This window comes from Stegodyphus dumicola, chromosome 1 (assembly GCF_044657685.1).
Source record: "Stegodyphus dumicola isolate Sdum_Otavi_A_Nest chromosome 1, ASM4465768v1".
NCBI classification, from domain to species: domain Eukaryota; kingdom Metazoa; phylum Arthropoda; class Arachnida; order Araneae; family Eresidae; genus Stegodyphus; species Stegodyphus dumicola.
Window position 1 is genome coordinate 108,757,002 of NC_140768.1, and position 25,291 is coordinate 108,782,292.

General features: G+C 37.8%; 1 long non-coding RNA gene across 1 annotated transcript in view; it reads right to left on the reverse strand.

Moving 5' to 3' along the window:
- Positions 1–9,432: 9,432 nt before the first annotated feature.
- LOC146999196 (uncharacterized) overlaps positions 9,433–25,291 on the reverse strand; it is a 30,563-nt gene continuing 14,704 nt past the window's right edge. Inside the window, exon 3 of the long non-coding RNA XR_015041767.1 lies at positions 9,433–9,896. This is a non-coding gene — a long non-coding RNA (uncharacterized LOC146999196). The remainder of the gene's footprint in view (positions 9,897–25,291) is intronic.

A 25,291-nucleotide genomic window follows, 5' to 3' on the forward strand; every position in this document is an offset into this window, starting at 1 on the left:
TTAAGTACCCTTTTGGATGGTTGCTTTGGTAAATAAAGGGAATTCCACAATAAAATCTGGTGTTCTGATAAAACTACTTGCTATTGTAGCCTGGGTATTTTCCCATATTTATGAGATAGAATAAGTTTATTTTGTTTTCCTTTGACGGTGTGAATTTGTATAACAATTAAGAGTGATGCATTATTTAAATTAAGATGTTTACGTGAAGGGTCGAATGCGCAAAGCTGGTGGACAGGGCAGGAACGTACTTTTTTCATTATTTTCAATGTAATATATCATTGATGCGAATATAACGTGAAGATTTACTCTTTTTTTTTTCAGTTAAAATTATTTAAACATAAATGAATCCTTTTTACATGTTTTATATTCATGATTTCGGTTTATTTATGAGCATTATAAAATACTAGTAAGCCTCCGATTCTCTATCAAATCGAATAATACTTTAAATTAAAATGACCAGCCAAAGAACCTGTGCTCTGCTCAGTGCTTAATTTCTAAAAGTAGAAGTGCCGGAGCCCTATAGAAGATCATCAGGAAAGAGGAACAAGCGCAAATAAATGAATAAAATGACTATTAAAATCATTAATAATTAAAAATTAAATAGTTAATGATTATCAAATTAATAATTATTTAATTGATATTAATAATTAATATTTATTAATTATTATTTAATTTGCAATTATTGTTTGACTAATTAATCATTATTTATTGAAATAATTAAATAATTAAAATTTAATGAAATGTAAAGCGATAAATTAAAATTTAATAAGCGATTTTTTATATAATTTTATTCCTAAAAATGAAACTTTCTAGATCAAATTTCTATTGAAATAATTGTTCCATTACATAAAAAAAAGTGCCGAAGGCTCCGGTGAACCCCGGCTAAAATTAGAATACGTCCCAAAAGCTAAGAAGTACCGGAATCACAGCGTCATGAATTTGTTTAAAGTAATTCTACTATCTATATGCCCAAAGATGCACTTACTAAAACAATAGTTCCAGATAAACTATTCTCAACTTATGTACCAAAAAGGAATGAGATAGAATCCCCAATTATCCTAATTCCAACAGGATCAATTGAATGCTACACAGATGGATTAAAATCCAACTTCACTGGAGCTGGAGCTATTATAAGAACCAAGGGATCTGAAGAAGATTTCATCTATACTTTGGTAAATTAACAACTGTTTTCCAAGCCGAGGATCTGGCGATCAGTGTGGTCGCCAGGGAGTTCTTAGCTAAAAATACGTTTGACAGGAATATATATATTCTCTCTGACAGCCAATCAGCCATCCTTGCCCTGGCTAATCGTGTCAAGTTACAAAACTGTGTTTTGAACTGTACTCAAGATCTCAATTCTCTGGCTCAGGCTCATAACACCATTAGTTTAGTTTGGGTCCCAGGTCATTGTGATTTTGCTGGAAATGAACTAGCCGAAAGGTAGCTAAAAATGCTTTGCAACTACCCATATCTGGCCCAGAACCATTTTACCGTTTCATATCAAACTGTTAAAAAAGAAATAAGAAACTGGATAAGGAGTAAGCATGATGATATATAGTCTAAACTACCAGACTGTGCTCATTCTAAATTGGTGCTCGGTAGACTCAACTTATCAGGTAAACTCATACGCCTCAGTAGAACTAACTTACGCCAGGTAATTCAGATTGTTGCCGGACATGCTTATCTGTCCAAGGATCTCAACAAATGTGGTTTTGTCGAATCTCCTCTCTGCTCGGCTTGTGGAGAAGAAGAGGAAGCACCTATTCACTTCCTGATGAGACGATATCCGGTGTTTTCTGTCTCTGGAAACAAATTCCTTGAGTTTCCCTACATCAGCTACATAAGGTCCTTCCAAAGACGTTCTTTGGCCCTTCTATGGCACAATATGGTCTGGCACAATATGGTTCAATATGGCTGTCTGGCACAATATGGTTCCTAATGTATGCTAAACACCTACAGGTAAGGGGGATTTGAAACCACAAGAAACAAGCAATGAGACGCCCTGTGAGTTCCCCCCTTTTTTTTTTTGGTAAAAGAAACTATGCAGGGAATTCCTTCTCACAGCTGTGTTTTGGAATATAAATACAGATATCAAATCTATATACACCACCTGGCTTAAGGAAGTACCTCTGTTCTTCCTTATTTAATTTATTTTTCAGACTCACCATCGCACCCTGTTTGGTCAAGAGTTGGCGTATGGTGGTTTGGGAGGAATTGAATCGGCTCTTCATCCAGTTGGGATGTTTTAACGATTTAACCCTGAATTTAGAGATGGGATCTTTTACTAATATAATATATTTGGTGGCAGTTTGGGATCTTATCTACTTATTTACTAATTACCTTACACGAGAATAACCATTTAAAATCTTTGTTTTAAATGTTCAAATGGCGGAAGAGTAATGGGCAACATTTCCTAAACATTTTTTCCTTCGTTTTGTAAGAAGGAAGCGACACTATTGTTATGTTAATTCTAACCCTACATTTTTCTGTAAAGCAGGGCTTAATGTCTAAAAGTAGAAGTGCCAGAACCCTATGGAAGACCATCAGGAAAGAGGAACAAGCGTAAATAAGTAAATAAAATGACTATTAAAATCATTAATAATTTAAAAATTAAATAGTTAATGAGTATCCAATTAATTAATAATTGTTCAATTTATAATTATTGTTTAATTAATTAATTATTATTTATTAAATAATTAAAATTAAAGTAATTAAATAATTAAAATGTAAAGCGATGAATTAAAATTTAATAAGCGACTTTTTGTATAATTTTATTGGTAAAAATCAAATTTTCTGGATCAAATTTCTATTGAAATAATTGTTCCATTACATAAAAAAAGTGCTGGAGCCTTCTTGTTTAGGGCTCCGGCTAGAATTAGAATATGTCCCCATAACTAGGAAGTACCGGAGCCGGGCTCCAGATGGCTCAGGCACAATGTAAGTGTGATATCTGGCTACTGTTTGGCGATCAACAGAGCGTGCTTGGCGCAGGTAGCTCTTCTCAGAGAAGGGTTAATGTATTTATTAGGAGTTGCATGTTAGCCTCGGAAGAGGAAGGTAGTAGATTGTACTATGCGGTAGGAGCGACGTACTGCTCTGAGTAACTGTTATATTATGCTTTGAATTATATATTTAATAAATGTTTGTTTCGTCTTGCTAAATGGTGCCTTATTAAACCACGAAGTCATCACAACACGCTCTCTTACGAGAACCAGAGAGGTTAAAAGCTTAGAGCGTTGAAAACGGAAGAGGCGTAATGTTAAGCCTAAGTAACGAAAGAAGTGCGCATTTGCAAAAGGGAGTAGAAACGTGAGAATTATTTAATCGAGAGTTTGAAAGGCTTGATTCTAAAGGAAAATAGAAGAAAATGTTCAAAAGCGCAAAGAAAGAGGATTTAGTAACAGTTCTATTGGAAATTGGCGAAGAAGCATCTCAAGATTTGAAGCTGGTAGAACTGAAACACAAACTCCAGAATAGCAAGGAATACATCGAAGATGCTGATTTCGTGAAAGAAATTCTGATTACTACAGTGGAGAATAGAAAAAGAAAAGAAGAAATGGAAAGAATGCAAATGGAAGAAGAAAGAATAAGAACAGAAAGAGAACACGAAATAGAACTAGCGAAGATTCGAGCAACTCAAAATGAAGGAAGTAGAAGTCCAACACCTTTAATCCAAAACACAGAACGAGAAACCGAAATTTCCCTGGACAAGCTGATCAAAGGAGTAGAAACACTGACTATACCAGTACCGAAGAGAGCAGAAGAATGGAATATATTTTTCGATTCTATCGAAAGAGCATTTAAGCACTAGAAGGTTCCCGAAGAATACAAATCAGAAATATTATTGAAATTAATTGGAGAAAAAGCTTCAAATGTTCTTGTTTATATAAAGGAGGAAGATCTGCAAAATTACGAAAAAGTGAAAACTCTTGTTCTGAAGGAATATCAACCTACTCCTCAAACCTGTTTAGAAAACTTCAGAAGAACTAAACGTTATTCCGGCGAAACGCATATCCAGTTCGCTTCAAGACTAACAGCTACATGGGACTATTACTGCAAGTCAAGAGAAGTAAAGGATTTTGAAACACTCAAGGAGCTAATTATTTCCGATAAATTATTCCAAGCTTTAGATGAAGAAACAGCTGCACACGTCGCAATACGCCGAGGAAATAAATGGCTGAAGCCTCAAGAATTAGCTACAGAATGTGATATTTATTTCACGGCCAAAGGAAAATCTTTCGGCGAAGTTCGAAATGGAATTAAGCGATCACCGAGATTCCTGGATACGACATGTGCACAAGACAAATATATTCCGCCACCCATGAGAAAAGAATATCCAAAACACGAAAGATCTCACGCGAGAAGAAAAGAATGTTATATTTGTGGAAATTATCAACACATCGCAAGAGATTGCCAAGACAAAAGAAGAAAGAACGAAACTGCAGTAAATAAGAAGGGAAAGTATGATTCCAAACCTCAAAAAAATTCAAACAGAACATCAAAAGAAGAAGCCATCGTAGCTAAAGTAGACTCATCCCATCTACGATCCGAATTCGCAGAACGCATCGTTCAACCACTGCAAAAAGTAGATATTTTTATTAACTCTGAGAAAATCGAAGCTATCGTAGACTCTGGAACGCAGATAACGATCGTACATTCATCGCTCATTTCAAATTTAGAGGAGAGAGAAGGAGGTAAAATATTGCTAACACCTGCTTTCGGACAACCAATTGAAGCAAAAGTTTGCCGTGTACTTATTTACCGTAAAGATCATGGAAGCAATATATTTAATTTTGTGGATACATTAATTGCAGTGACTGATAAGCTAAATGTGCCTTGCCTAATAACTCCAGAAATATACAAACTGTTGATTAATCCTGCGGCAGAAGAACCAAACGCAGAAAGAAATAATTACGGAAGCGAAAACTTACAAACTTTATTCGCCAATGCACAGTCAAACGACAGCGTCGATTCCCCCCCCCCCCGCTAATGCTTATGGAGGAGAAAAACGAAGAGGAGGAAGGGGAGAAAGCGAGTGCTTATGTAAACACAGACTTATCGTCTGCTGAACGCCTACGCGAAGAGCAAGTTAACTGTCCCTCGCTGAGAGAAGCATGGAAGCTAGCAATAGAAAAAAAAGGAAATTATTTATTTATTGATCATCTTTTACATCACCAAGAAAAAATATTAGGACAGACTGTTTTTCAGTTAGTGCTTCCGCTTAGTAGAAGAGCGCAAGTGTTGGAATTAGCACATAGTTCCATTTTCGGCGCACATCTTGGAATAAGAAAAACAAAGGAGCGAATACGATATTCATTTTATTGGCCTGGATTAGCACAAGATGTAGAAACCTTTTGTAAAACGTGCAAAGATCGTCAGTTGAAAAGTCCAGAAAAGCGATCTGACAAGATTCCCATCACACCGGTCAGAAGGCCAGGATTACCTTTCGAAACAGTTAACATCGACGTTATTGGACCTATTGAACCTCCCTCTGCTAGGAAACATAAATATGTGTTATGTCTAGTAGATCAACATTCCCGATGGCCAGAAGCCATTCCACTGAGAAGCTTGACAGCAAAAGCCACTTGTGACGCGCTTTTGGAGATTTTCATGAGAACAGGATCCCTAATACAATAGCTAGTGACAACGGAAGTAACTTTGTTTCAAAATTAACTAAAGAATTCCAGAAAAGACTAGGTTCTCATCCTAAGTTCTCTACACCTGCTTACAGTGCTTCAAATGGATTAGTAGAAAGATGGAACAAGTCCTTCAAGCAAATGTTACATCATGTCATCAGGACTGATCCTTCGAATTGGGATAAGCACATCCCATACTTGCTCTTTGCATACAGAGAAGTACCAAACTGCACCACGGGTGTCTCACCATTTCAGCTGATGTATGGAAGACAACCAAGAGGTCCTTTAGCAGTACTGAAGTCTTCATGGTCAGGAGAAATACCTATACCACCTAATCTAAGTGAATCGGCAGTGGATTACTTACAGCTTTTAAAAATAAGGTTAGAACAAGCAGCCGAACAAGCCAATTTAATTGCAAGTGATAAACAACAAAAATATGCTGACTACTTTAATCGGAGATCAATACCAAAAAATTTCAAAATCGGAGAACAAGTTTATTTACTCATACCAGATTCAAATAAACTCTATGCACGATGGACTGGCCCAGGAGAAATCGTAAATCATTGCCCACCTCATTCCTATAAAGTAAAACTACCTTATGGAAAGATCAAACATGTTCATGCAAATAAAATTAGAAAATTCCAAGCTAGTGTCAATGCAGTTGGAGTGATATTTGAAAATGAAGAAGAATTTGGAGAAATTATAACTTTGCCAGGAAAAGATCTCTCGACCCCCCTGGAAGATTTTAAAATAGATGCAAATCTGAATTTAGAAAATTTGAATACGCAGCAGATAAGAAAATTGATAACTCTTATCAACAAACACCGAGCACTATTCACCGGAAAGCTGAAAATAGCTAAAGTTGAAGCTCATAAAATTAGATTAATACCCAATATGGAGAGGAAGAAACCTTACATTTATAGGATTCCTGAAGCATTGAAACCCAAGGTCGATGAAGAAGTAGAAGAATTATTGAAATCGGGACTAATAGAAGAAAGTAATGCAGATATAGCTCATCCAGTAGTTTGTGTAAGCAAAAAAGATGGAGATATCAGATTGTGCTTAGATTATCGAGTTTTGAATGCAGTGACGAAGCCAGATGACTTTCCTATGCAAAACGCCATTGATTTAATGTATAGTATAGGAAGAGCCAACGTCATAACAACTTCAGATTTGCTGAAAGGATATTGGGCAATTCCCATGGAGGAACAAAGTAAAGAGTACACATCGTTCAAAACTCATCGAGGTCAATATCAGTTTAAAGTGCTACCCTTTGGATTAAGGAACGCAGCAGCAACTTTTCAGAGAGTAATGAATAACGCGCTGAAAGAATTTCAACAATTTTCAAGAGCCTATATTGATGACATAGCTATATTTTCCACGGATTTCAACACTCATCTCCAACATCTGGATAAAGTTTTTACCAAATTAGAGTCACTTGGATTTACTATCAATTCGAAGAAATGTTCGTTTGCAAAACCTCAAATTAAATATTTAGGACACATTATTGGATCAGGAAAACATCAACCAGATCCCGAGAAAATAGAGGCAATCAAGAAGCTGGAAACGCCGAAAACGAAAAGAGATCTTAAAAGTCTGTTAGGACTATGTAATTATTATCACGATTATATCCCAGGGTATGCAGAGATCGCCTACCCACTCACAGAACTCACGAAAAATAAACAACCGGAAATACTCGAATGGAAAGAAATTCATGAGTCAACATTTCAACAACTGAAGGAACGATTAGCGATGTCAACGGAGCTGATCACCCCAACACTGCAGGATCCGTTTGTCATTCATTCTGATGCATCCCAAATCGGAATAGGTGCATGTTTATCACAGCAAAGGGGAGAGAAGCAATTTACCATCTGCTACGCGAGCAAGAAATTATCGAAACCTCAACAGAGCTGGCCGACTATAGAGCGTGAAGCTTATGCTATAGTATGGGCATTGAAGAAGTTTGAACCTTGGATATTCGGTTCATCGGTGAAAATTGTGACTGATCATAATCCTCTAGCCTTTATAGTGAGAAATGTTCCGCAATCGTCCAAATTACAACGATGGGCCATAGCTTTGCAGAAATATAATCTCGAAATAGAACATTGACCTGGAAAAAAACTGTCAAACGCGGATGCATTATCCAGACTTCCCACCTGTGAACTTTGAACATTAATTTACTGTTCATCTTCACGAACATTTTGTATAGTTCATGATTAGATAGTTTTTCTTTGCTTTTCATAATCATTTTACAATTTTGTGCAAATAAGATGTTTATGTAATTTGAAATAGATAGAGAAATTATTGGATAACAAATATTGGAGGTAAGTGGTAAATTTAGATATTTGTCTCCCAAGGATATAAATCATGCTGCAGCATCATTAATTATAAAGAATGTTAAGAATATAATTATATATATATATATATAGGAAACTTAATAATTTTACTGTCATCATTGGAATAATACTACGGTATATTTTAGCATGTTTATAAAAGAAAATATCAACTTGGTTTCTTTGGGTTAAGAATTGATAAATTGTTACAATAATAATAAGGTTCGGAACAAGTGAAGTTAAAAATGATTTATCTATGTTTATATATAAAAATGTGTTATCTATGTTTATGTAGTAAATTGAGGTATGTCTATAGTAATTGAGATTTGAAAATTAGGATAGAATGTATAAAAGTATATGTAGTTTTTTTTTTTTTTTTTTTTTTTTTCACGTTGATCGCAGGCAGTTGCTAGATTTTAGTTTCCAGATTGCTGATTGATTTGTAAATAATATCAACAACAATCTTACGACGGGGGTGTGATATCTGGCTACTGTTTGGCGATCAACAGAGCGTGCTTGGCGCAGGTAGCTCTTCTCCGAGAAGGGTCAATGTATTTATTAGGAGTTGCATGTACAAGCGTCTAGCCCCTCAGACGCTAGTTTCCTCCCGGTTCCTCCCTGAACATCTGCGCAGATTACTGCGCATGTCGTCATTTCCCTGAAGGCGCGTCGTATTTACTGTTATTTACTCTTACTGTTTGCACTGCTGTGGTAAAGTGTGATTGATGATACAGTTCTCTTTTTTTATTTTGCTTCGATTATTATATCTTCCGCATAAAATCAAGAAAAACTGCCCATTTCATGGCCAAGTACTTCTGTTTCCCCAGAAGGTATTTTTGATTCTGAATCGAATCAAAATCAGGAAGGTGTAATCCTGTGTGATAATTCTGATTGTGTTGTGAGTGATATGGTTCATTGTGCAAATGATTTTAGTATAGCTGAGAGTGATTTTGTTTGCCGTGATTGTTTAAAACTTTCAACTATAGATACAATTTGAAACGCCATGCATATAAATTTCTGTACAATAATACTACATTAATTAAGTCTCTGAAAATTAAGTTCTAATAGTATGGTTGATTGTGCAAATAATTTTAGTGTGGCTGAGAGTAATTTTGTACGTTCTGATTGCTTAAAAACGTACCATAATAAATGCAGTTTGAAACGCCATACCAACACATTACACTCTAATAATACTACATTAATGATTCTTTAAAAAGTGGTCAATCACCAAGCTACAAATGTGAGGACTGCCATCTGAAATTTAGTGACCTAAAAAATTGGAAATATCATCAAAATAAAATTCATACTTCTAACAGGTAATTATGTGTGTCCTGTATGTTATGCTAATTTTTAAAAGCGAGAAATAATATTTCATTTCAATAATGTTCATGATGTTGATTTGAATCATACTGAACTAGAATTTAATTCATTTAATGATTTTTGGCATGGAAGGCAGAAATTGAAAATAATACGAAGTCAAAATTTCTTATGGAGTAAGCATATTTAATATACATGGTGTAATGCCACTGTTCAGGAAATTTTATATCAGAAAGTAAAGGTTTGTGTCACTTAAAAACCCTTGGTAGCAATAAAATAAATACATATTGTGCAGCTGCATTAAAAGTAACAGAACATACAGATGGCAAATGTGTAGTTTCATATCAGAAAATACATACTGGGCATCGGAATGATTTAGGTCACTTATTTTTAACAACAGATGAAATAAAAAATATTGCATCAAAGATAGCAGCAAAAATTTCTCTGGATAATATTTTAGATGAAATTAGAAATTCTCTATGAGATGCCCGGCTTGAGAGGTTTCCTTTTCTTACAAAACAAGATTTACATAACATCAAAAAATCTTTCAATTTGTCTTCTAATTCTGTTAAACATGAAAATGATTGGGTTTGTGTAGATACACGGGTACCTGAAATGCAAAATTCTGAACATCAATGCATTTCATTTTATAAAACCCAGGGATCAACATAGCATGAATGAATATTGTACACAATATTAATTTCTAAAAGGAAATGATTTTGTTTTGATAATGATGACAGAAGCACAAAGAGAGATAGTGAAAAAATTTAGTTCTGACTTGTATATGTATTGATGGTACACATGGGGTTAATGCATACAGATTTGAACTCATAACTTTACTTACAATAAATGATTTGCACCAAGGATTCCTGTGTGCATTTTTAATTTCTAATCGATGTGTCCAACCTGTGCTATCAATTTTTTTTCATGCATTAAAGAAAAAGTTGGGCAAATACAACCACAAATATTTATGTCTAATATGGCTGAATCTTTTTTTAATGCTTGGAAGTCTGAAATGGGTTTACTACAGAAACATCTTTTTTGTGCATGGCATATTGATAGAACCCGGAGAAACAATTTAAAAAAAAATCAATGGTGTTGAAAAACAGGCAAAAACATATAAAATTATTACTGTATTTGATGGCATATAAGACGCACCCTTATTTACAAGGCCACACACAAGGAAAAAAAGTTTCAATAGCGTGGTTTCTTTTAGTTCTCACGTTTCATAAAAGCCAAATAAACAATTATTGAATGCAATTACCTTCACGTATAAGACTGTGTTCTTCATGTATAAGACGCAGGTAACCTTTTAGAGACCAAATTTAGGAAAAAAAGTGCGTTTTATATGCCGTCAAATATGGTAGGTCTCACTTAGAAGAACAAGACATTCATACTTTTCATACACTGAAAGAAGCAGCAATAAAATTACTTAAAGAAGATCCGGACATTATTGAATTTGCAAATTACTTTGAAACATATTATTTACAAAATAGATTTAGCTGGGCATACTGTTATAGACTTCACAGTGGTGTTAACACAAACATGCACATCGAACGAATGCACCGAACATTAAAATATATTTACCTTCATGGAAAAAATGTTAAGAGATTGGATAACACTCACTATACATGGTATTATGAGATTTGCAAGAGATTGGATTGGATTATTGTAATTTGGCACAAAACCTGTCTAGGTTATCTGCGCCAGACAAATGGTAACAATGCAATTAGTCATTTGTAAAAACTTCCAGCTTAGGTAAGAGACAGATTACAGTCTATGATAAGAGCTCATATCTTTAAAAAAACAGGTTAAAATCTATTATAAAAGCCAATATCTTTTAAAAACAGAAACAGATTACGATGATGTGCTTTTCCAATTAAATTTTTTAAGTCCAGTTCTGAACTATTAAAATGTTTTTGGCGAAAATAATTAAAACTCTGGCATTCCACCAAGATATGATGAACTGTCAGATCTGCGTTGCAGTTTGGGCAGCTGGGATTCTCTTCTCCCTTCAGAAGATACTCATGGGTCAGGCGACAATGGCCAATTCTCAGTTGAGTCAAGAGGACATCTTCCTTTCTATTAACCATACATGGCCAGTATCCAATGGTGGGTTTTACATTTCTCAGCTTGTTACATACTCTGTCATCCCATTGCTTCTGCCATTTGCTGAGGATTTTGCTTTTGACAAACCCTTTGATGTATGCTAGTGGAATCTGAAGATTGTACATTGTGGTTGCAGTTTTAGCTGCAATATCTGCTAATTCATTCCCCTTAATGGCAACGTGTCCAGGGATCCACGAATATAGAATCTGGTATCCCCGAATTTTTAAAGAATGATTCAACTTTAGGATTCTGATTGCAACTGGATGAGTACATTGAGCGTGATTTTTCAATGACATTAAGGCACTCATGGAATCTGTGTAGATAATAAATTTTGTGTACTTTTGTTTTGAAAGGTAAGTCAAAGCCAGATGGATTGCAGTAAGCTCAGAAGTAAGCACAGAGCAAACTGTATGTAATCGAACCCCTACTATTGTTTTTTCTGTGACGAAAGCAGCGCCAACATGATCCTGGGATTTTGATCCGTCTGTATATAGAGGGATATATTTCCTATATTTGTTTCTATGTTGAAAAAAAATCTGCTTGTAGATGATTTCATTAGTTTGTGATTTATTCCAGTGTCGAAAAGTATCCAGAGAATGGATTCTCCTATCCTCCCAGGGAGGAATTCCAAAAAAATCCTCCATCTGTATATCTATATTAGATAAATTATACTCCTCCACCAGAGCACTCATCCGCAAGCCGAAAGATGGGACACATGAAGGTCGTGCCTGATATAAACGGGAGTATTGGTCATTAAGCAATATTGACCGTGTAGAATTTTCGGTTTGTGATAAGACTTTGAAATAATGCTTAAGACAAAGATTTTCACGTCTTAACTGCAGGGAGGTCTCATTACTTTCCACATATAAGCTTTCCACTGGAGAAGTTCTAAAGGCACCAGTGCATATCCGAAGTGCATGGTGATGTATCGGATCAAGTTTGGCTAATACTGAAGGCCTTGCCGACCCATAAATGATTGATCCATAATCTAGTTTCGAACGAATGAGAGCTCTATATATAAGAAGCATTGAGCTTCGATCAGCACCCCAAGAAGTATTTGACAGTACTTTCAGAATATTCATAGTTTTTAAACATTTCTTTTTTAGATATGTAATATGGGGGAGGAACGTAAGCTTATGGTCAAATATTATTCCTAGGAATTTTATTTCCTTTTCTACAGGAATCAGCACATCTTGCAGATAAAGTTCGGGGTCAGGATGAAGAATTTTCTTTCGACAGAAATGTACACACACAGTCTTTTGAGTAGAGAATCTAAAACCATTTTCCTGTGACCATTTAACAATTCTATTGAGAGATGTCTGCAATTTACATTCGATGTCTTTCAGGTCTTCTCCCTGGCAACTGACTTGCAGGTCATCGACATAGAGCATACCCTGGACTGCTAGAGGCAGTTGTTTTAAAACAGAATTAATTTTTATACTAAATAATGTAACACTTAATACACTTCCTTGCGGAACGCCCTCTTCTTGATGGAACATGTCAGAAAGTGTATCGCCTATCTTCACATGAAACTTCCGATCCTGTAGGAAATGTTTGATGAATATCGGCATGTTTCCTCGTAAACCATTGTTATATAGGTCACGAAGGATACCGTATCTCCAGGTGGTATCATAGGCTTTCTCTATATCAAAGAAAATGGAAACATAATGATTTCTTCTAACGAACGCTCTACGGATACCTGTTTCTAAGAGTAGGATATTATTGATAGTTGCTCTTCCTTTTCTAAAACCGTTCTGATAAGGGGAGATACAGTTATTTGTCTCTAAATAATAAACCAGACGAGTGTTGACCATCTTTTCAAAGAGTTTGCAGAGGCAGCTAGTAAGGGCGATGGGACGGTAATTCGACGGATTAGTAGGGTCTTTTCCTGGTTTAACAATGGGGATGACAAAAGCTATTTTCCAGTCATTTGGAAAGACTTGTTCCTTCCATACTCTATTAAAGAGAAAGAGGATGGTTGCCAATGACTTGGAAGGAAGATGTTTCAGCATAGGATAGGCAATATCATCTGGACCAGGACATGAATTTTTTGTCTGCAGCAGAGCTCTTTTCAGTTCAAGCACAGTAAAATCCTGATTATATGGTTCAGTATTGGGAGAGTTGAAATTAATTAGTTGTTTTTCAATGCATTTTTTTGCGGAAAGAAATTCAAGAGGGTAGTTACTACTGTGTGAGACGGCTGAGAAACTCTGTCCAATAGCGTTGGCAATTTCTTCCCTACTAGTAACTGTTTCACCACTTGTCTTTAAAATGGAAAGTGTGTGCTCTTTGTAGATACGGGACGCTTTCCGGACTCTCTCCCACACCTTCTTACCCGAAGTTGAAGAGCTAATCGAAGACACATACGAGATCCAAGAATTCTTCTGACTTTTCCTTCGCACCTGCCGAGCTTTTGCTTTAGCCCTTTTGAATATTACGAGATTTGATTCTGAAGGATATCGCCGAAAAATGCTCCAAGCTTTTCTTTGTTTTCTGATGGCGTCCTGGCATTCAGGATTCCACCAGGGCTTTGGGTATTTTGGCTGTTTACCCAACGTTTTTGGTATACATATATCAGCTGCTTGAATAATTTTATCTGTAATGATCTTCACAGCCTGATCAATGTGCACATTCTTTATTATTTCTTCAGTAAAAAGAGCATAATGTAAGAAAGAGTCCCAGTCGGCTTTGTCCAACAAAAAGCGTGGTGTTCTAGGTATAAACACACTCCTATTTCCTGTAATGCTTATGATAATAGGAAAATGATCGCTATTATATAGATAATTCTCGACATTAAAAAAACAAAAAGGCAAAAGCTGTGGAGAAACAATAGCAAGGTCAATGGAATGGAAGGTCCTTGTTGGCTGATGAAAATAAGTGCTTTCTGTGTTGTTAAGGATACAGAGACAGTGGTCGTGGAGTAGCTGTTCAATTGGCTTTCCTCGTGGGTTGGTGTCTTTACTACCCCACAAGGGATTGTGTCCATTGAAATCACCGACTAGAATAAACGGAGCTGGTAATTGGGCAATTAGATCCTCTATATCTCTTAAGTTAATGTTCTCATTAGGCGGGATGTAAATACTGCAGACGGTAGTCAGTGTTCGAATGCTCAACTGTACTGCAACTGCTTGGAGAGGAGTATCCAAAGGGAGAGCACTCGAAGGGCAATTAATTGAGGTGAGTAGACAGACACCACCACTTGCGCGTTCACTGAATGTCTTATCCTTTCTTGTCATCGAGTACCTACGTAGCTTTGCAAAATTACCAGGTTTGAGGAATGTCTCTTGTATCGCTATACAAATAGGTCGATATTTATTAATAAGTTGCTTAATGCCATCAATACCCTGATAGAAGCCCCGGCAGTTCCACGAAATGAGAGTAGCCATTAGGAATGTTTATTGCTTCGATGCTGTTTCTTTGTTTTGTGAGGTAGAACATTTTTCGAAAGATCTCCGCCTCCATCTGTTTCCATCTCAGATTCGATAAAGTCTGAAAAGGTCCCTTCAATAGAGCTTCGGCTTGAGCTTCTCTTTTCTGAGATTTTGATTTTCTTTTTTGAACTCTCTGTTTCTTGTGTTTTTATTTCTCGACTTTCTATTGTCTGTTTGGCAGAAGGTAGAAAAAAGACTTTTTCTTTGTCATTTGTTTTTGGTTCAGGTATCTTCTTCTGTGTGCTATGCGATGTTTGTGTACTTATTGACCGATATGATTTAGTGGCTTGTGCATAGGAGACATTTGCTTTTGACTGACCCGTGCTAAAAAGTTTCTTAGCTTCAGGATAGGAGATTTTTCTTGTAGTCTTAATATGCTGTATTTCTTTCTCTTCTTTCCACTTAGGGCAGTTTCGTGAGTATGCTGGATGATTGCCATGACAGTTTGCACATTTTGAATCAGCTACACAATCCTGACTTTCGTGACCTCCTGCAGAACAGCGAGCACATGCCAGGTTTCCCCGGCATGCGGCCTTCGCATGGCCAAACCGTTGACACTTGAAGCAGCGCAGTGGGTTCGGCACGTAAGGTCTGATGGGGCAATTTAGGTAACCTGCCTTAATGGCTTTCGGTAGCTCTGGAGAGGAGAAAGACAGAATAAGATGTTTTGTGTTGACGAGTTGCCCGTCTCTACGGACTTTTATTCGGCGGACGCCACATACATTTTGCTCGGCGAGTTCTTTTGAAAGTTCATCCTCAGAGACTGATATCAAGTCTATTTCCGAAATGACACCTCTTGACGTGTTCAAAGACTTATGTGGGGATACAGTAATAGAATGTTCCCCCATTTTGGTCATTTTTTGGAGAGAGGAAGATTGTGCATCAGATTAGTCTCGATGAGCAGAGATCCTGAACGGAGCTTTTTTATGTGTTTTGGCTCGCCTACTGAGGCCGCAATATGCTTATGGATGAAGAATGGTGATAGATTTTCTAGCTCACCAGTGATAACTAAGAACTTTGGATATTTGTTTGTGCTAATTAAGGTCGAAGTACAAATTCTTTTAGCAGCTCCAGAATTTTTCGTATCTATATGGTTAGGAGAAGAAGTTAAAGTATTCATATTGAAAAGAGAGAAGGTTTCGGGCCCGACCGCCCCACCCACCATGGAGCCCAACAAGGGAACACAGATCCCTGTGTTAGGGCTAGCCGGGCCTATACGCAAACTGAAGCCCCCACAGTCGGCTTTCCCAAAAGCGGAGACTTCCGAGAGCTTATCCCCTAACCACTGACCAATAGGACTAGTGGCCAGCCGATTGACACTAGCGGGGACAGCTAAGTGCCTCCCGTTTTAAGTAGAAGCAGAGGCCAAAGCAGTGTGTTGGGGACAGTACCTCGCCCCTCAACTGCCAGGATCCTCCTTTCCCACCCTACGGGTCACCATGCACGGCAAACGCATAGGCGGTATTCTCACCATGGTGAGACAGAAATCAAGAGTAGTATCTGCATCTCACAGTGAGCCCCAACCTCCAGTAGAGGAAACCACAAGGGAGAAAATTAGGAGAGAGAGCTAGACAAGAGGAGAGGAAAGAGAGGAGGAAAGGTCACTGGGGCCCCGGGAGTGTGATACCCGATCACCAAGACGGCAATCCCCTGAGGGTTCTTCACCTGCTATGCTTTAGCTGGGCATGTTGGAACAGCCTTCACGCCTAGGGTGGCCCTACCAGAAGCTATGCTCCCGACGTACTTCGCCCGTTCCGCCCAGTGACCCCCCCCGCCACGTTGAGGCAGCATAGCAGGACTTTGGGGGGATTTGCAAGAGATAAAATGATTCATCGCTTAATTACAGCAAATAAAGGTAAATTAACAAGTAAGATTTGGAATTTAAGAATCAAACATAAAACAAATGAAACACTGTTTATATGTAGTTGAGAATGGGTGGTCTGTTTCATCAACACATAATACAGAAATATACACTATACATGAAAGTAACCAAACTTGTACATATCACATACAGTGCACTGATATGCATTCATTGATATATATGCAGCTGTATTGATTCATCAGTTTGTAGAGGCATTAGGTATTTTTTTGGAAGCAGGTAAGATGAAAAATATGCAATGCCTTTGCCAGGAATCAAACCACGGACCTCTAGATACACATCACACCATGAAGACATGCCGAGAAGGTGGGAGAAATACTTTATATACTCCTCCTTTTAAAGGGAGACTGAGGTTTTTAGGGGACTTAATCGCCAAATCCTGGGTGTGGAGAACAATCATCTAACACCCTTTAAGTTCGGGCGCCACTGTACAAACATTAGAATTTTACATTGGAAGCAAGACAGAATGAAAAATTAGCAATGCCTTCGCCGGGAATCGAACTGCGGACCTCTGGAACATGCGCCTAGTGTGCAGATCACCACTCCAAGAAGGCGGGAGAAATACCTTATAAGTTATGTAGAGTATGTGCAAGCACATTAGAAATACTGCTACTTGTTAAATACATTACTGACATCAGCACACTAGAAATACTGCTACTTATACTACAACTACAATACATAATGAATTATCCACTTATTATAGATGATAAAAATGAATTTTGAATTAAGTAGCCAAAAAAAAAAATCACAGACCCTCTCACTGGAACACAAAGAATGAATTAAATCAAACATGTTTAGAATAAGTAGATTCATTAAAATCTGACAAACAATGTGATGTGTTAGACAGGATTCTAAAATCAGCACCACTACAACTAGATAATATATGATATGTTAAATGCACAAGAAATACAGGTAAAAGTATATTTTAGGGTGCCCCTCGGCGATTTTTGCTGGTACATGGATACCGATTTTGTGCAATTCTTTGACTCGTTAATTTTGGCTTGCGAAGCGGCGATTTTTGCCGAAAATAACGACAAACAATTGCAGAAACTCGGTATCCATGTACACATCGACTTATTTTCACTTTAAAAAAATCCTTGAATTGCATAAAAATGGCATTGCGCACTCCACTCCTTTGACTTTATCCATATACACGTCGACCTATTTTCACTTAAAAATAATTCCTCGAATTGCTCAAAAATGGCATTGCGCACTCTTTTAACATTATCCATGTACACATCGACCTATTTTCACTTGATAAAAAATCCCAGAATTGCACAAACTTGCATTGCGCTCTCCCTTTACTTTGTCCATGTACACATCGATATATTTTCACTTAAAAAGTCAAAGGAGTACCAAATTCTACAATATAGGTGATGTACGTGTGAGTAACACGTGCATACGAAAATATCCCTAACATTAACTAGGAAAGCCGAAATCTTAGTTAAGATAGACATGTTACAATTAATAATCAAATTTAATAAGGAAAAGTAACAGTTGCCGGGTACATTATAACGGCTTAAGAAATTCAGAGCACAGTACAGATGCGAGTACACAAGTTTACATATCTCGGCGAAAACAGAGACGCACACATTTGTTGAAGTAGTTCCACTTGACTGCCGGGGAAAAATCTTCTCTCTCCGTCAGCCTGTAGGTTTGCCAAACGGGTTTACTGTTTCGCCAATTGGCGCTTTTCTGTACAGTTTTTAAGTCCGTATCGCCTGTTTGGCGCTGCCGCTGCATACTCCCTCCGCAACGAAATGTGACATACCGATGCGGGGGTCGGATTAATCGTCCAGAACGGGTGATACAATTGTCCGAAGTTTTTTTCACACTCTTGGAAGCAACTTGAGAAGAGTCCATGGTTACAAAAGCGGGTTTCAGTCTATCTATGGAGATCGTTTGCTTAGTCCCTTTTATTTCGAGATCAAACGTTTTATCTCGTCTTTCTAGCACCTTAAATGGTCCATCATAAGGAGTTTGAAGTGGTTTTCTAACTCCGTCGTGTCGAACAAACACATATGTGGACTTGTGAAAGCGTGGATGAATGAAACATGTTCGCTGGCCGTGGCTAGAAGTCGTGGTCGGGCGGACACTGGCAAAGTGAGATTTTAAATCCTCCACAAACTGTTTGGGGGACGCATCCGGAGGTGTCGGATTGAAAAATTCTCCTGGGAGACGGATAGTCTTTCCATACACCAGTTCAGAAGTGGTTGCTCCTATGTCCTCTTTGAGAGCGGCGCGGAAACCCATCAGCAGCGTTGGAAGGGCAGCCACCCAGTCACTGGTATCGTGCGCTTTTAAGGCCGCTTTCAAAGGACGGTGGAATTCCTCGATCAGTCCATTCGCCTGTGGGTGGTACGGAGACGTCCTGATCCTCTTCATTCCCAATAATTGGGAAAGGGCTCGAAATAAGCCGCTTTCAAACTGTCGCCCTTGGTCGGTAGTAATAACAGTCGGACAACCAAATCGAGTAATCCAGTGGTCATAGAAAGCCTGTGCTACTGCGCGTGCTGTTATGTCTGGTAAGGGTACTGCTTCGGGCCATCTAGTAAATCTATCTATCATAGTTAGACAGTAATAATTATTTTGAGAAGGAGGTAGGGGACCAACAAGGTCAAGGTGGACGTGATCAAACCTCTGTGATTGCTCTGGAAACTTCATTAACGGGGTTCTAGTATGCCTGCTTACTTTTGCTTTCTGGCACGGAATGCACTGCCGTGCCCATTTCGCGCAATCTTTGCGGATGGAAGACCAAACAAACCGTGAACATACTAACTTTGTTGATGCGCGAATGCCGGGGTGAGACAAATTGTGCAAGGTGGCAAAAACTTTCTCACGGAATGCCGGAGGAATGTAAGGACGGGCGTTACTTGTTGACACATCGCAATATATCGGTAAGCTACAATTCGGTAAGGTAACTTTTTTGAGATGTAGAACTTTTGACTCTTTAAGCAATGTTTGTAATTCTGGGTCGATTTCTTGCATTTTAGCGATTTCCTCATAGTCGATAGGGTTAGGCATGCTTATTGCTTCTATACGCGAAAGTACGTCGGCAGCGATATTCTCCGAACCTTTTATATGGCGAATTTCAGTGGTGAATTGTGAGATAAAGTCTAACTGCCTAGCCTGACGAGGTGAACACTTCGTCAGGCTGTCGGAATGCATACGTGAGCGGTTTGTGATCGGTGATTAAAGAAAAGTTCCGTGCTTCCAACATATGCTTAAAATGCCTAATAGCAGCATAAGCTGCCAATAGCTCTCGATCATACGCACTATAGTTCCTTTCCGCCTGCGAAAGATTTCGTGAGAAAAATGCGAGAGGCTGTAAATTTCTATCAACTATTTGTGATAGCGTTCCACCGATCGCGAAGTCTGACGCATCAACCTGTAAAACCAACTGGGCATCTTTCTTCGGGTGTGCCAAAAGAACAGCATTAGCGATTAGCTGTTTGCACTTTTGAAATTCACTCCGCGCTTCCTCAGACAAATTCAGGATTGTCTTATCATTTTTCTTAGCCCCTTTTAAATACGAAGTTAAATGTATTTGATTCTGGGATACGTTGGGTAAAAATCGACGGTAAAAATTTAAAAATCCTAAAAATCTCTGCAAATCTTTTACCGTTTTAGGAAGTGGGTAGTTAAGTATCGGTTCCACTTTGTTCGTCAGAGGCTTGGTACCATCTTTATTGATTATATGGCCTAAAAAAGATATTTCCGGAACGCCGAAAACACATTTCGAAGCGTTAATTGTCAATCCATATGAAGTTAATCTTTCAAAAATAGTACGTAGGTGAGATTTATGCTCATCTTCCGTATCACTAAATATCAAAATATCATCTAAGTAGACGTAGGCGAATTTTAGATCTCCAAGAATTTCGTTCATAAACCTTTGAAAGGTTTGAGCTGCTCCGCACAGTCCGAAATTTAAAAACGGAAATTCGAAAAGACCAAATGGGGTGCAAACTGCAGTTTTCGGTATATGATCTGGATGGACTGGTATATGATGATATGCCCGAACGATATCAATTTTTGAAAAAATTGTCTTTCCGCTAAGCGTATTATTAAAGTCTTGTAAATGCGGGATAGGGTATCTGTCGGGTTCGGTGCACGCGTTTAGTTTTCGGTAGTCTCCTACTGGCCGTATGTCGCCCGAACTTTTAGAAACTACATGAAGAGGTGATGACCATGCTGATTTTGATGGTCTACAAATACCTTGATCTATCATAAATTGAAATTCGTTTTTTACTGCTTCGTATAACTTAGGGCTTAACCTACGCGGTTTACTGTGCACAGGAGGACCGTTTGTTTCGATGTAATGAACCGTACTATGCTTTACTCTACCCGAATCGGATTTTAACTTCAGTACTTCCGGAAAGTCTTTCAAGATTCTGTGATATGGTGAATCACCAGATATTAACTTTACCGAAAAATAATTTTTAGAATCGGAAAGAGAACCAATACGAGTTAATTTCGTAGTGTTATCGATAAGCCTACCTCGTTTTAAATCGATTAAAAGTTCAAAATGCCTTAAAAAGTCGGCTCCTATTATAGGCACTGGTACATCGGCGATTAAAAACTTCCAAGAAAAGTTTCGTCTGAGTCCTAAATTCACAGTTAACAATTTTGTTCCATACGTAGAAATTCTGGAATTATTCGCGGCAAATAATTGAAGCGAATCAGGATGCATTTTCTTAAACTTAGAAGTCGGTGTCACACATGAAACATCCGAGCCCGAATCAATCAAAAAGTTTAAATTTAGTCTGTTATCGTAAACATGTAAACGACATGCATGTGCGACTGCCGATGAATTTCGATCGACAGCCGCTACTACTAGTTTTCCTGGGCCGTAGTGTTCTGAGAAAAGGAACAAGGTGCTCGACATTTTCGTGCATTATTACCGAATCGCGAATGAAAATAACAATAATTGTTCACACGCTCTCAGGAATGCCCACGCGAAAAACTACGTGCTGTGTTATGTTGATCCCGGGGGAAATTATTCCTCGTTTTTCCGCGGGAGAGTCGCTCGACTTGTTTACTTAGGGCAGAGATTTCACTCCTTAAGGCCTTAAGCTCCTCGAGGGGGGCACCAGAATCGTTAGGGTTTCTGGGGGAACTCGCCGAAGCTGCCTGGACCGCGAACACGCTGTTGTTCGTTGGCGTGCGCACTTCAGCTATCTTATCAGCCATTTTTGCTAAATTGTCTAAGGATTCCGAACTTATTGATAAAATGGCATGCACCTCGGAAGGTAACCTTTGCAGCCATAATGATTTTAAAAATTCGTCAGTTATACAGTTTCCACCTAATTCTCTCATTTTTCTCAATACGTGAGATGGTTTGTCGTCCCCTAAATGCAATTCAGAAATAAGTCTGCGTATTTGCTCGCTTTCCGAATCTGAGAATTCTACTATTAACCTAGCTTTAAGGGCATCATATTTAGCCGTCGCTGGGGGATTAAATAAAATATCTGATACTGCGGAAAGAGTTTCAGGGTCTATCGAAGAAACCACGCGGTTGTATTTCGTACTATCGCTACTAATCTTCGCTAAAGCAAAGTTACTTTCAACTTGAATAAACCAAAGTTTAACATTTTTTTTTCCATAAAGGGGGAATTTTAACTGCCACGTGTGAGATTTGTGGCTCCTGAACCGCCATATTCGATTCCTCGTTGGTTTGGCCTTCCGATCCTGGCATGGTTGCCAATTATAAATATATCGTAAATCGTAAACTTAATGTTTTGCACTATACCTTATCAAAACAGTATCAATTTAGAATAAAATAATGAAGACATTCAATATCTCAATAAAAGTGTGAGCACGAATATTACCCAAAGATCAATTTTAAACAATCAATAATTAAATTAAAACTATAATTTTAGAGCAAAACATATCACAAAAACATAATTAAGACCAATCACAGATAATTAAAAAAATTTGACCACATACCTGTAAATCCTCCTTAAGTAATCCGTACGATAAAATGAGGAGGAACTAAATAGGGTTGAGCCTTTATCAGTCATAAGGAAGAGCATTGGCATCAAAATAAGGCATATTTTTAGTTTTTAAACAAAGATTGAGACAGATAGTCATTAGGGATCGAAACAGAAGGAGCGAGGGACAGGGTCACCAATGATGTACGTGTGAGTAACACGTGCATACGAAAATATCCCTAACATTAACTAGGAAAGCCGAAATCTTAGTTAAGATAGACATGTTACAATTAATAATCAAATTTAATAAGGAAAAGTAACAGTTGCCGGATACATTATAACGGCTGAAGAAATTCAGAGCACAGTACAGATGCGAGTACACAAGTTTACATATCTCGGCGAAAACAGAGACGCACACATTTGTTGAAGTAGTTCCACTTGACTGCCGGGGAAAAATCTTCTCTCTCCGTCAGCCTGTAGGTTTGCCAAACGGGTTTACTGTTTCGCCAATTGGCGCTTTTCTGTACAGTTTTTAAGTCCGTATTGCCTGTTTGGCGCTGCCGCTGCATAGGCAAACAAAAAAGACATAATCTCAATAAAATACATTTCAAACCAAACAATAAAATAACATAAAAAAGGAAAAACATGTTATACATTTAAGCACTACCAAAAGCAAATATTCGCTTACCATGATTTTCGAATTCGCTTCGTACTCCCAGAGCCACGTAAAAATCAATATATCAATCATACTCAAATGACTTTTTTCAAACCAAGTACTCTTTCTGATCGAACGCTTCACATAGTGACCATCTGAACCTTTCTTCCTACAAACTCATTCACATCCATCTAAGCGGTGTTTACGTTCGACTAGACGCATATCCTTCCTACAGGGTGATCAGCGAATAAGCCCTGATTTCAAAATTAAATAACTCTACAACAAAGATCGATAGAATTATGCGGTAAACTGTACGTTTATTAGAAAAACTGTAAAAATGGTGTACAAAAGTTTATAAAATTTAGTTATGAAAATCGCTAACAGATGGCGCTGTAATCGCAATGACCTAACAATAGCCTTTAAAATGTGTTTCGAAGTCGAAAGTGATCAGTACAACTGTTGGCTAGTGAAAAGAGGCTAGCGTAGAAAGTGAAATAATGTATTTCATTGAACAATGTGTATTTTGGTTCTGGAATTTCGCCCATTAGAACACAGTCCTATGGCAACACGTTGCAGATTTCAAAACCGATTCAATGTTCCAGTTGGACCCGATGCGAAAACCATTCTCATGCTCTTCACGAAATTCGAATGGACTGGCAGCATGGCTGATGATTGAAAGGGAAACGTTGGGCCTAAGCAAACTATAGTCACTCCTGAAACTGCAACCAAAGCTTCTGGGTTTGTTCAGCAAAATCCTAGGAAAAGCATCAGAGACAGGTTTGAACGGGCACACACAGAAAAAAAAAAGAAAAAAAAATTAAAAATAGCCTACGGCTGTTTCCATACAAAATCCAAAGTCATCAGGCCATACCCATGAAAGCTGTGCAACAAAGGGTTGACTTTGCGAATCAGATTCTAACAATGATCAACAACGACAGATTTGATGGGAGCTGCATCTGGTTCACAGATGAAGCACATTTTCATTTGAATGGAATCGTTAATAAACAAAACTGGAGCTTTTGGTGTACTGAAAATCCTCATTTGTGTGAAGAAAAAGCACTGCATTCGCCTAAAGTTATAACATGGGCTGTGGTATGCACCAGAGGCATTATCGGACCCTTTTTCATATGAGAAACGATAACTACTGAACGTTACGTTACAATTTTAGAACAATTTGTCAGCACTCAACTAGTGTTGGAGGGTCGACCAGGTATCGACTGGTTCCTGAAAGATGGGGCTCGACCACATCGAACAAATAAAGTTTTTCACTTTCTTCATGAATACTTTGAGAATAGAGTAATTGCGTTAGATTATCCTCAATTTACTGACACAGGAATAGCTTGGCCTCCATATTCTCCCGATCTGAGTCCATGTGACTTCTTTCTGTGCAGCGCATTGAAAGACGCTGTCTATCGAAACAATCCTGCTACTCTAGATGAGCTTGAATCGTTCATTAGTGTTGCATGTTATTCCATTTCCGTCGAGACATTGCAAGACGTGATGTCAAATTTCATTGTTCATTTACGCCACCTCATTGTTTCGAATGGTGAACATTTTGAAAAAATTGTATTTTGATTGCAAGGGCTGCTTTATTTTTTTAATTATTTTTTTTGACTCCTTTCAGAAATAATTTTCAATGCAGAGCGCCATCTGTTAACGATTTTCGTAACTAAATTTTCTAAACTTTTGTACACTATTTTTACAGTTTTGCTAATAAATGTACAGTTTACCGCATAATTCTATCGATTTTTGTTGTAGAGATATTTAATTTTGAAATCAGGGCTTATTCGCTGATCACCCTATACATACAGGACACTTATAATGGCTACTAAGTAAACTATCATTTACACACCAGTCAATTAAAGTTCTTTTCTCTTTCGCTCCAAATCGTACAGAAACTTCAAATTAATCTTACTACATTTGGCCATTCTACCGTCTAAACACACACCACAAAAACGCTTACAAAACATCCCATGATTAAAAATTTCCCAGAATCATGCA